Source organism: Ailuropoda melanoleuca, chromosome 2 (assembly GCF_002007445.2).
Source record: "Ailuropoda melanoleuca isolate Jingjing chromosome 2, ASM200744v2, whole genome shotgun sequence".
NCBI classification, from domain to species: Eukaryota; Metazoa; Chordata; class Mammalia; order Carnivora; family Ursidae; genus Ailuropoda; species Ailuropoda melanoleuca.
The window spans coordinates 57,867,129-57,879,436 of NC_048219.1; positions in this window are offsets into that span (position 1 = coordinate 57,867,129).

Here is a 12,308-nt window from a genome sequence, read left to right on the forward strand (position 1 = left end):
TAGATGGAATTGATCTTATCCTGCCAGAAGAGACAGTATCCTTCAGAGGAAAAAAAAAAAATCCCTATTTGCCAGTGTTGCTGGGTTTCAGGCTGCTGCCACCCACCCTGAGACCAAAAATCAGTGGCTGTCTTCTGGAGAATTATGCTATTATCTAAATCAGAATCCTGATACCAACCTTCCCAAGCAGTTGTTTGATTTAGAGAATCTTAAGAGAATGCAAAAACAAAAACATGGGAAACATTCTGTCAACATGAAAAGTCAGAGAAATTAGATTAAGCAAAATTTGAACAAGATTTTACAACTCTATCAATATAAGTTATCTCTGTGCTTTGAAAGAAGCACTATTTGGTTATAAGACTAAAAGAAGTGAATGGAAGGCAATTCTAATAAAGTTAAAATGTTTCAGTGCATGAGATAATTCTCTTGTTTTTAACATCAAGAGAGACATATATGAATTTTATTAGTAGCAAATTTGTTTTTCCCATTCTCAGTAAATGACGGTTGGTCAATAGGATATTGGCTTGTAGGGACACCAAGCAAGCCTCCTCGGGCTCCGCATGTTCTGCCTGGCCCTGAGCTTAGTGCCTAGCACACAGTCACTCCCGCTGTGGCTTCGCAGTTAGGTGAACCTACGTTCAAGCATCTGGTTATGAATTCTGGAGCAAATGTTGAGTCAGTGACTTCAGGACTTCGGTTTGTGGTGCAACGGCAAGGGCAGACGCTGAGCTGTTGGAAGGGCAGTTCTTGGCACTTCTGGGCTGCTCTGGCCTCTGTATCTCCCCTCTTTCCTCTACTCCCTTCTCCTTTGCAATCCTTCCTTCTCTTCTCCTGGCCCACTTCTTGCCCCGGCTTCTTGGCACATCGTGCACCTGGCCCCATTCTCAGTGCGCCGTCCCACCCGTGCTAGCTCTCTTTCCCTTCCTCTCACCCTCTCATCTGCCTCTCCCGCAGTCTGCGTGAGGTGCTGGTCAATGCACTGCTGTAGAACAGTTCAAGAGAACATCCTTTCTTCTCTGAGTTTCCATATGTGGACTCTTGGCTATGGTTTTATCTGGCTGTTTCATGCACGTGAAGTGAGGGCTGGTGGCAGAACAGTGGCCGGTGGGGGGTGGTGGAGAGTCAGGAGAAGGGGCTTTGCATTCATTTTTGCCTCCACCAGCCAGATCTTGGCATGGTTGTGAGGATTAAATGCATGTAATAGGCAGATCTCCTGGACATCAGAATCTCCAGGAGCAAAACAAGGGAGCTGGAATATACTTGTAAGTGTTCACACATTTTTAAAGATGTAAAACCCTTTTTCACAAACATGATTCTATGTGAGATCCAATATATAGAACTCATGAAGCAGGTGATACTCTAGGAAGCAGGAGACCAGGAGCTCAGCCTCTTGGGGCTTGACTTCCGCCACTGCTCCAGCCCCCTCCCCTGCTCTCAGGTGGCTTCGAGATCCACTTCAGACCCAAGGTAACTCCAGTAGCGGTAAGTTCCTTGAGGGCAGGTGCTGAACCTTATCCCTTCCGATCCCTAGTCTCACCCCATCCCCTCAGGGCTTCCTTAGCAAAATGCTAGTTAGGTGTAAGCAGTTCATATCTATTCACTCCAGCCAACTTCCTGGTGACTAGAAAATAATTAGGAGAGTATTACTGTGTGCTTATAATTACAGAGATTTCATCTATTTGAGGTGACCTTCAAGGGACCCTCTCTCCTCACTCAGCCCTGCTCTAGTTTATGGGTCTGGATATGAACACTGACCCAAACCAGGCCAAACAGAATCTTCCCTTGGGGTTTTCCAAATGGGAATCAAGAGATGATTGTGCACGTCTTTCTGGGGAAGCAGCTCTTGGATGCTGAACCTGAGAGCTTTCCGAGCTGTGGTCTCCGGCACATGAAGGCAGGCAATCCGTGGAAGAAAACGAAGCCTCTCCTAGGGAGAAATAGAGCCATAGATCAAATAGAACCAAGAGATCAAGCTCCAATTTCAGGTTTTTCCTGGGCCCCTGCCTTTATTATGGTCCTATATCTTTCAATTCTCTGTTAGGCCCAGCTCAGTTGGACTCAACTTCTGTCACTTTCAACGAAGAGAGGCCAGACTAATACAAGAATCTCTCCTTTTTCTTGTTTTTATCTGATGTCATATTAAATTTTTCATAATATTAGTACTGAGGACATCCCACACTTTATCCTTCTGTCCTCGACTTGAAACCAGGGGTCGGTCTGATCATCTCCCAGCCCAGAGGGCCGCCTCCACAGGGACACCCTCTCAGACATAGAGTAGTTGTGGGTGACTGCTTTCCATAAGACTGGTTGGGTCCCTCCTTTGTGTTAGCATGATATCCTCTAGTAAATAGCCACTTAGGATACTTATGAACTGCATGGTAACCATCTGTCTGTTTCCTCTCCGAAGCTCTAACTTCTTGAATCAGGAACACAGATCGATTTCTTGATTCCCAATGTCCCAAAGCTTGTGACATTGTAGGTACTCAATTTTTTCTTAATGTTTTGTTTGTTTATAGAAAATGCCTTGTCAGATAGTATAGTTTTTTTGTCTCTCTCTCTCTATCTTTTCTTCATCAAGGGGTTCATACTTTCAATCACGAATGTTAAAAAGTCTCCTTGCCATCATTGAGAGTAGTACCACATCCCACAAAGGGTAGAGGGGAAATTATTTGGGAGTCTCCCTTACACAGCTGAAATGTCTTTGAGTCCTGATGATGGTTTTGCTCCAAAGGGTGGCTGTAAGGTACCTTTGAGATACCCAACTCAACTTATTATAGGAGAGAGTGAATGAGTGTTCTAGGACAATCTGGGAAACGTTTTGAGTGTTGAGGGTTTAAGATAAAAACCAAAGCAATTGGACTCCAAAGGTGGAGCCCTGGAAGGAAGAAGAGTGGGGATCTGAACCCCTGAGGTAGTCAACTCTAGAGCCAAGACCAGCTCAGTGCCTCTGAGGCTAAGGAATGTTGAAGAATGGGAATAGAGAGCGGGGCATGAGTCGCTGCATGGTAGGAGCACAGATGTGGGAGATTCTCGCTGCAGCCGGCCCTGAGGACATGGTGCTGTCCTCCTTTGGAGCGACCCGGCAGGCCCGTGCAGAGACCTGGATCTGAGAGGCAGCGTTCCCCAGGGAATCAATACCATCTGCCAGACCCCACAGGACTGTCACTGTGTTGCTAGGAGAGGCGGAGTGGTGGTGAGGAGGCTGGTGGCCTGAGCAGCCTCTGGTATTCTTCTGGGGGTCTGTGCACGAATCCAGGCTTCCTGGATGGTCGGTCAGGGAGCAAGGATGTGTGAGAGACACCAGAACAGCCTGTTAACAGGAAGCCTCCAGCAAGTAATCAGAAAAAAGAAAAGTACCGGCCGTGACCAGATTTTGGATCCCAACTTTGAAAGATAATTAATACTGCCTACATGTTGAATAAGTAAATGTGATGTTTGGGTCAATTCTGTTGGGCTGTGTCACAAATTTCAGTATGTCAAAAGGTCCCTACTGGACTATTACAACAGAGAATGCCAGATGTTTATATGGGTTTCACTTCTCACAACAGTCCCGTTAAGATAACAGGGCAGTTAGCACTATCTGCATTTTCAAGGTGAGGAAACCATTGCTCAGAGAGATGGAGTGACTTGCCACTGTTACAAGGACAGTTAATGGCAGAGCTCTTCCCACTACGCCAAGGTATCTCCTTCACTGGAGTGGAAAAGTGGGGTGAGCACTTGGGCCTTTGTCAAGAGGTCTGGCTTCTGGTTCTAGCTTTTCCACCAGCTAGCTGGGTAATAGCAGGCCAACACTCTTTGGGGGTTTCTTTTGATTTCTTTCCCTCATTTTGGGGGATAAGCCATGGCCTCAAAGGCCCTTTCGAGTGTGAACATCTCTTGGATTTGGGGGTATAAAGAGAAGAGATGGCTCATGTATGGGGTTGGGGGAAAAACTGCTAGTTAACCTCCAATGTCTAGTTTCCTCTTTTTTTTTTTTAAATTAACTTTCATTTTAATTTTTTTCTTTTTTTGAGAGAGAAAGTGTGATGGGGGGACAGAGAGAGAGAGAGAGAGAGAGAGAGAGAGAGAACAAATCTCAAGCAGGCTCCATGCTCAGTGAAGAGCCCAATGAGGGGCTTGATTTCAGGACCTGAGATCATGACCTGAGCCAAATCAAGAGTCAGATGCTTAACTGACTGAGCCACCCAGTCACCCCAAATAAACTTACATTTTAGAACAGTTTTCAACTTACAGAATTTAGCAAAGACAGTAGAGTTCCCATATATCCACGCCTAGTTTCTTCTGTTACTACACCTTATTTTAATACAGTACATTTGTCACAATTAATAAACCAATATTGATGCATTATTATTGACTAAAGTCCATATTTTTTTCAGATTTCCTCAGTTTTTTTACAAATACCTTTTTTTTTATTCCAGGATCCCATCCAAGATCTCACATTATACTTCTTAGTCATGTATCCTTTGACTCTTCTTAGTTATGACAGTTTCTGAGGCTTTCCTTGTTTTTGATGACCTTGACAGTTTTAGGAGTACCAGTCACATATTTTGTAGAATGTCCCTCAATTGTGATTTGTCTGATGTTTTTCTCATGATTAGATTGAAGGGTATATGCTTTTGGGAAGACCACAGAGGTAAAGTGCCATTCTTATCATGTCACATCAAGGGTAGATACTAGCAACATGATTGATCACTATTGATGTTAACCTTGATTACCTGGCTTGAGGTAATATTTGTTTGGTTTATCCACTGTAGAGTTACTCTCTTTTTCCCATACTGTAATCTTTGGAAGAAATTCACTTTTAAGTGCAGCCCACACTCAAGGAGTAGAGAATTATGCTTGACCTCCTTAAGAGTGGAGTATCAGATTTGTTTATTCTCTCCTCTTTGTTTAGTCAGCCATTTATTTATATTAGTATGGCCAAACAGATTTCTTTTTTACTTTGCATTATAATTCAATACTACTTTTTTTTGTCGTTCCCTTCCTTTATAGTAGTAAACTAAATAAGTGTTTAGCCGCATAAATGACTATCATGAGAAGACTACATTTCCTAAAGTGCCTTGCAGCTAGGTGTGACCATATGATTAAATTCTAGCCAATGGTATGTGAGCAGGAGTGACAGGTACCACTTATTTTTTTTCTTGAATGTATTTGGTGAAATGTGGCATTAAAGCGAGAGCTGGAGTAGCCATCTTGAACAAGAAGATGACCTTGGTAATGGAGACAATGTACAAATATCTGTTTGAGACTCTGCTTTCAACTCTTTTGGGTATATAACCAGAAGAAGGATTTCTGGGTCATATGGTCATTCTGTATTTAATTTTTTGAGGAGCTGTCATTCTGCCTTCCACAGCAGCTGCACCCTTTATACTGGTGTACCCAAAAGTGCACAAGGCTTCCAGTTTCTCCACATCCTCACCAACACTTGCTATTTTCAAATAACAAAATTTTCTCTTTTTGGATAATGGCCCTCCTAACATTGGAAGATTTTAAAGGGAAGGTTTGTGTATGCCCAGGATCCATTTGCCCTTTTCTGGTAAGTGCCTTTGGTTTCCTTTAGGGAACCCTGCTCCCATCCTCTCATTTCATGTGGCTCTGGTGACATACAGGGGTGGTAGGCATGTGAGGTGCACCTGAACGAGCATGGTTTCATCCTCCAGGCCACAGTGTTTGGCTCAGAGATTAGCATGTGGCCAGAGTGGACCATATCAGAATCAATCCAGAGTTTACACCAGAACTCTTGGGAACAAGGGTCTGTCTGGTGAGGTTGCGAACTGCTAGAATATACAGCTGGAGCTGCTGGGACATTATGTCCCCACAAAGGGAGCCTTCCAAAGAATGAAGTGACACCAACCCAGAGGTAGAAGAACTGAGGGTAAAGACAGACAGGCCCCTGACTTCATCTTCTGGACACCTGGGTCGACTTTTCAAGTTAGAAGGACCAATAAAGTCTTTATTTTGCATGAGCCGGTTTGGAATTGGTTTCTGACACTGGCCATCCAGAGAGTCTTGAAAAATATAGACTGCTGCAGGAAGGTTTGCATTTTAGAAGGATCTCTTTGATGATTCTGTGAAGGGGAGAGCTGAGAAGGCCAATCTGAAGGCAGAGGTCTCGTCAGGAAGCTATGGCAATAGACAAAGAGAAGGCTACAGTAGAAAGTGGGACAGGAGCAGCAGGGGCGGCAAGAAGTACATGGGATCTAAGATCTGTGGAGGTGGTGGGACGATCAGAAGTGTGTGACTGATTGGGCTGGGCTCAGGAAGCAGCAGGATGACGTCAACATTCTGGCCAGGAGACCGGACATGGGCGTGGCACTGACTGAGATGAGCGTCATGAAGTGAGGTGTAATTTGGTGGAAAGACAGACTATTCGGAACATGTTGAGTCAGCAGTGCCTGTGGAATGCCCAAGTAGAGAGGATTAGCAGGAGTTTGGGCAGAGGGAGTCAAAAGTTCCAAACTTCCAATTATCAAATAGATAAGGCCTGGGATTGAATGTACAGCATGGCAAAGATAGTTAATAATACTGTGTTGCATATTTGAGCATTGCTAAGAGTATTAAGCTTAAAAGTTCTCATCACAAGGAAAAGAAGATCCATAACTATGTATGGTGACAGATGTTACCTAGACTTATGTGGTGATCATTTCACAAAACATACAAATATGTTTTGAATCATTATATTGTACCTGAAACTAGTATCATGTATGTCGATTATACCTCAGTAGAAAAAAAAAAAAATGGACTACTTGCCTATAATAAGGAGTATTTCAAGGGTAGGTGATACTCCCTAGCAGGAAGCTTTCCTAGGCTGTCTTCTATTTGCACAGAAGATTTAAGCCCCAAGAAAGATAGATGTGGGGAAATTTACAACCCCCCCCATCATTCCACACTATGTGGGTGACCCACACTATAATCTGGCAGCCCAGAGTTAGGCTCTTCTTACTCACAGAAGTCCCATGGGAAGAGTGTTTCTGAGTGCTAACTCACAGAAAGGGCAGAAGCAATACAAGTTTACTCAAATTTTGTTAATAACATTTTTTGTTTGCAATAACCTCTAAATGATATCCTATAAAAATGTCAATCATTTTCTCTGGAATCTGTTACTTAGGAGCAATATTATAACAACAATAAAGGAATCTAAAAATGATATAATTTCACATTTTACTCCAAAATGTGGCCCAGGGATAAAGGTCCCAGTGACAGTGGTGTCTGGAAATGTAGATTTTCAGTTTGCAGGTATTGATGGCCTCTGCAGGACTGATTGAGTTGGTCAGACTTAAAAAGAGGGAGACTCTTTGCAAATGTTGGGATCATGGATAGTCTTTCTCTTTTTGAGGATTTGAATTTTAGAAGATATATTCAAAGGTTTTCCACATATATTTTTTGTTCAATGATTTATATATACTGGTTTAGTTAATCAATATAGCTCATTTGTATTAAAATGATGTTATTTCATTGGTTTCAGACCAGCCCCTGGAGGTCTGAAGAGTGAGGAATTTCATATTCATGCAGGGAGACACAGACAGGGAAGAGCAGAGGTGGGAATGGAAACAAAGAAAGAAACATTCCAGAGAATGACTTGTGGATGACGGCGATGGTGTCACAGTATGTGCCAGAGAGAGCATGGGGTACCATCCTGGAATTCTGTGCGGCTCCCTCCTCTAGTAATTGAGAAACTGGGGGTTCAAAGGCATCAGGCGGTATCAGCCTTTCAACTGAGTGTGTGCTGTGCAGTTTTTTTTGCCATATCCTGTCACCTTTTGAGGATCTGGCTGTGATGCTTCTGTGTACACCTCAAAGAGAACTCAACGCATATTACTCTTAGGAGACCAGAAAGGATAGTAATCTCTCCCCAGACATCATCTTGCTCTGAAGCCTCTGGATGAGTCACTAGGGTTAGGTTCAAACTTTGACTTTCTTATAGGGTTGTACCTTGTCTAACTATCTGAAAGTATCAGTAGGCAGGGCGTTCGATCATACCTTTTTTTTTTTTTTTTTTTTTTTACAACCTCGGAACTGATGGCTCTTGACAACGGAGCTCTGAATTAAGTGTTTAACTTGCGGACCAGCAGATGGCGCCATTTGTCATTCATTGACATCCGCGTATAAAAGCATGTGGCGCCGCTTCTTGCCTCTTTAATTTGGGTAATATTGTAAGTGAAGTGTTTTCGACTGTTTATTATGCATGAGCCAAAATTCCATGAATGTGTAACATTTTCTCCTGTATTTCCCTTTTTTATAACATCATTTAAATTCCTTATTAATAATTTAAAAATGTTCTGGATTTTAATCACTTTTCTCATCACTAAAATATCTGATGAAGGGATGTTTTTTTCCCCTGGCTGAAGGTGAGATAGAGGAAACCATGAGCAAGCAAGGATGATGAGAATTTCACTCTTAACTCAAGCCCGTGGCCCCCTCGCGCATCACCTCATCATTTCAGTTTAATTGAATAGTATTTATTTAATTAATAAAAATATCTGTCTAGTGCAGGTTTCAGAAATCCAAGGCTCGAATAGGCTGCCATTAATAAAACAAGTTTTTTTATATCCAAGTTTAATTATGGTGGTGTTTGTTTGATAGCTTGTTACTGTAAATAAAAGAGATAAAGGCAGCCCTTCACTGGAGTAGCTCGAGAGCTGTGAAATATGTACCTAATTAAAACTATTGGTGTAAGAGGCTAATAAAGTACATGTGCCTACTAGATGTCTTATTCTAATGAATCTCGGCTAATTTGCTTTGACTGATGAATTTCGGTGTTAGTGGTAGGGGCTGAATAATTATGAAATTTATCACAAGATAGAAGGACTCATTAAGGATTACTCAGGTTGAGTTAGAGGAATGTTTTCTTTGTCAAGAACACAGGCCTTGACCAACATAATTACGGCGATGCCCAAAAGTAGCCAGATTGCAGTCCCAACCCAAGGGAATGCTGAAGGCCAGGCAGGGCCCACGTTATGGGGTGGGAGGTGGGGGCGGACAGGAGACCGTCAACTCTGGAAGAAACACCTGTGTGGTATTCAGGCCTGAATTTTAAATAGAAGCATTCAGTGCACACAGACCTTCTTATGGACGGTCCTAATGACAAGGACTCCCTTCTCACTCTTTTATTGAAAACATTTTTCCCCTCTTCACGAGGAAAAATAGATGAGACTAGCATTTATTTAGCAAGGACACTGCTGTAGGAAGCCCATTCAGCCCCAAATTCTTTTATTTTTTTTCCTATATATAAGCTTTAGTCTTCTGAGTCTCCCAGTTTATTAATTAATCTGATTTTATTAACTCCTGGGTGGTAGACCCCCAAACTGAGGCCCTGACGGGAGCCCATTTGGGCCGGTCTCATGTAACCGTTTGCAGAACATCCAAGAGGTAAAAAATATCTGTTTCTCTTAGAATGAAAGTTCTAACTATTGCAATGTGTGCTCCCAGCAATGCAAAGAAGGGCTGTCTTCCCAACGATGAACTGGACGGTCCACTCCTCACCACCCAGAAACCAGAGCAGAAGGTGAGGGCGGGACACCTTCCACAGGAAAACAAGAAGCAGAGGCAGGGAACCAACTGCCCTCCTGCTGGCAGGCAGGACCGCAGATCAGAGCAGTAGAGCAGGGAATGGAAGACCACTGCGAACTGGGGCTGGTTTCCAGCTCTTCTTCTGGGGACCAGGAGGAGGGGTGGGAGAGGCGGGGGAGGAGAGACAGCAATGCTCCAGTGAGTGATAGGTGATGACATCTCAGCTAGAAACCTTGTCAAACAAATGGAGACCTATTTATCCCCCTGCCACTAGAGATGGTTGTTCCCAGGGCTGAAATCAAGGGGAACAGCCCAACGTCTCATGGGGGCCTCATGCCCCTGGCCCCAGAGCAGTCACAGTGTGAGAGCATTTCTCTTCTTGTTCACATATGAACAAAGGACTTTAAACTCCATGACATCAGCCCAGATATATAAATATATCTAAAATGTATATGTACATACATAAATATTTGCTTCTAAATGTGATTTAAAACGGAAACAACTAGAAATTCAACTTGTAGGTGTTTTAGTACCAAAGCTTTCCAATCAATTAACCCCTTGCTTTATTTTTCTTTTCAAAGTATCTTTGACACAAACTTTCCCAATTTACTTAACTTTGAAGAGAAATGCCAGGCATGACATTAAGCAAAATTTCAACCTTCATACCAAAGAGCAAATCTTATTAGGTAACTCACTGAATTTTTAAATTATTGTTTTCTAACTGAGGAGGGCATCTCTTTTTCAGGAAAGGAAATATCTCTGTGATTCTGAACAAGATTGATGTAGGCTTTAGGGTTCCCCCTTCTCCATCCCCCCTTTCTCCTGACACCTTTGCCTAAATGAAGTAATAATAATAATAAATATTAAGTGCCCATTGGGGCACCTAGGTGGCTCAGGCGGTTAAGCGCCTGAATCTTGATCTCAGCACAGGTCATGATCTCAGGGTCGTGAGATCAAGCCCTGCGTCAGGCTCCGCACTCAGCAAGGAGCCTGCTAGAGATTCTCTGGCTCCCCCTGCCCATCCCCCGACTTGTGCTCATGTTCCGTCTAAAATAAATAAATCTTTAAAAAAAATTAAGTGTTTACTGTGTGCCAAGCATGGTGCTTTACAGTATCCTCAAGACACTCCTGAGAGATGGGAACTATTATTATTTTCATTTTATGAAAGAAGCAACTTCTGCACAGTAGCTCTGCGAGCTGAGGGGATTTGCTCCAGGTCCCGCCCAGCAGTGGAACGGCCTCCACCAGGGTCTGTGTGTCTACTTAACTACTACACAGTGTTGTCTTCAGGTTGAAATCTGCCCTGTGTTACCTTGAGAATCTTCTAGTACTTCACCACGGTTTTTCCTTTCTTACCACGCAAGCAGAAAGAGCCCATAGCTCTAATACAAATTAATGCCAGCACCGCAGGTTCGAGGGCAGTCATATGGGGTTAGCATCTGTTTTCAAGGCTTTGCTCAAATGACTGTGGGTAGGAAAGCAAGAGGTTGGGCACCAAACTGGAAACTGAGTCAGGGTGCCAGCATGGGTGAGCCACTATTTTATGTTTGTTTTCCTTTTGCCTTGGGTCCATCATCTGTAAAATGGGGATGGCCAAACAGTCCAAATGTTGAAGGGTTGAGAGCCTATATTGAGGGCCCTGATATGTGTCCCCAGATAGATCTGCCTGCCCCCTAAAACCTTGCCTCTTCCCAAGCCATGATTTATATACACTGCTTTGTCTTTTATGGTTTCCTGAGTTTGTTGTTTCAGACTAAAATCTGTGTGTTATAAGCCTCAGTGTGCATGATTTCTTAGGTTTTTAATTACAAAACGTAGTTTTGACCTATTAAATCATGTGTGAGGTAAATTTACCATAATAAAGCCTTATTAATCCCCCACAATTAAGAATTTACAGTCCTTTTGCTGAACTTTTTATTGACTTTCCCATGAGGATGCTTGCACAACTATTGCGAAGAAACTTTGTAGCCTCTCACCAGCAAACCAGCAGTGTAGGGGTAAGAATACGGTTTAGGAAATGACTTCATAGGCAGAGCCAGACTTCCTGTTTTTGCAAATGGCGTCTCCTTAAGGCCTTATAATAACGGCGTGAGATAGGCACTGCTGTCCCCATGTTATAGATGAGCAAACTGAGGCACAGAAATGTAATATGACTCGACCAAGGTTACACAGTCACCAAGTGTCAGAGCTGGAGTTTTGGAAACAGTCCCATCTGGCTCCAAAATGCGTACTCCAAGACAATCTACACACTCTCTCTTTCTTTTTAAAAAGATTTATTTGCATATTTTAGAGAGACAGAGAGAGAGTGCACACATGAGTGGGGGGAGGGGCAGAGGGAGAGGAAGAGAGCATCTCAAGCAGACTCCCTGCTGAGTGCAGAGCCTGATGTGGGACTTGATCCCAGGACCCTGAGATCATGACCTGAGCCCAAATCAAGAGTCAGATGCTCAACCGACTGAGCCACCCAGCACTCCTACACTGCCTCTTTTAGTAATAATAACAGCAGCAACAACAGCAGCAGCCACAGACTCACACAGCATTTACTATGCTCCCAGCACTCTCCTGCGATAACATGTGTGTTAGTGCGTTTATTCTCTTAACAAGTCTGTCAGAGGGCTGCTATGTATTGTATCCCCCTTTTATAGATGAGAAACTGAGGCATAGAGAGGGTAAGCAACTCACTTGAGGTTCCATGGCTGGAAGGGAGTCAGAAGCGCAAGCAGTGGGCTGCAGAGTCGCTGCTGTTCCCCTGGCTGACTGGTGACCCTGTGTCACCCTCTCCTCACTCCCTCTTCCCC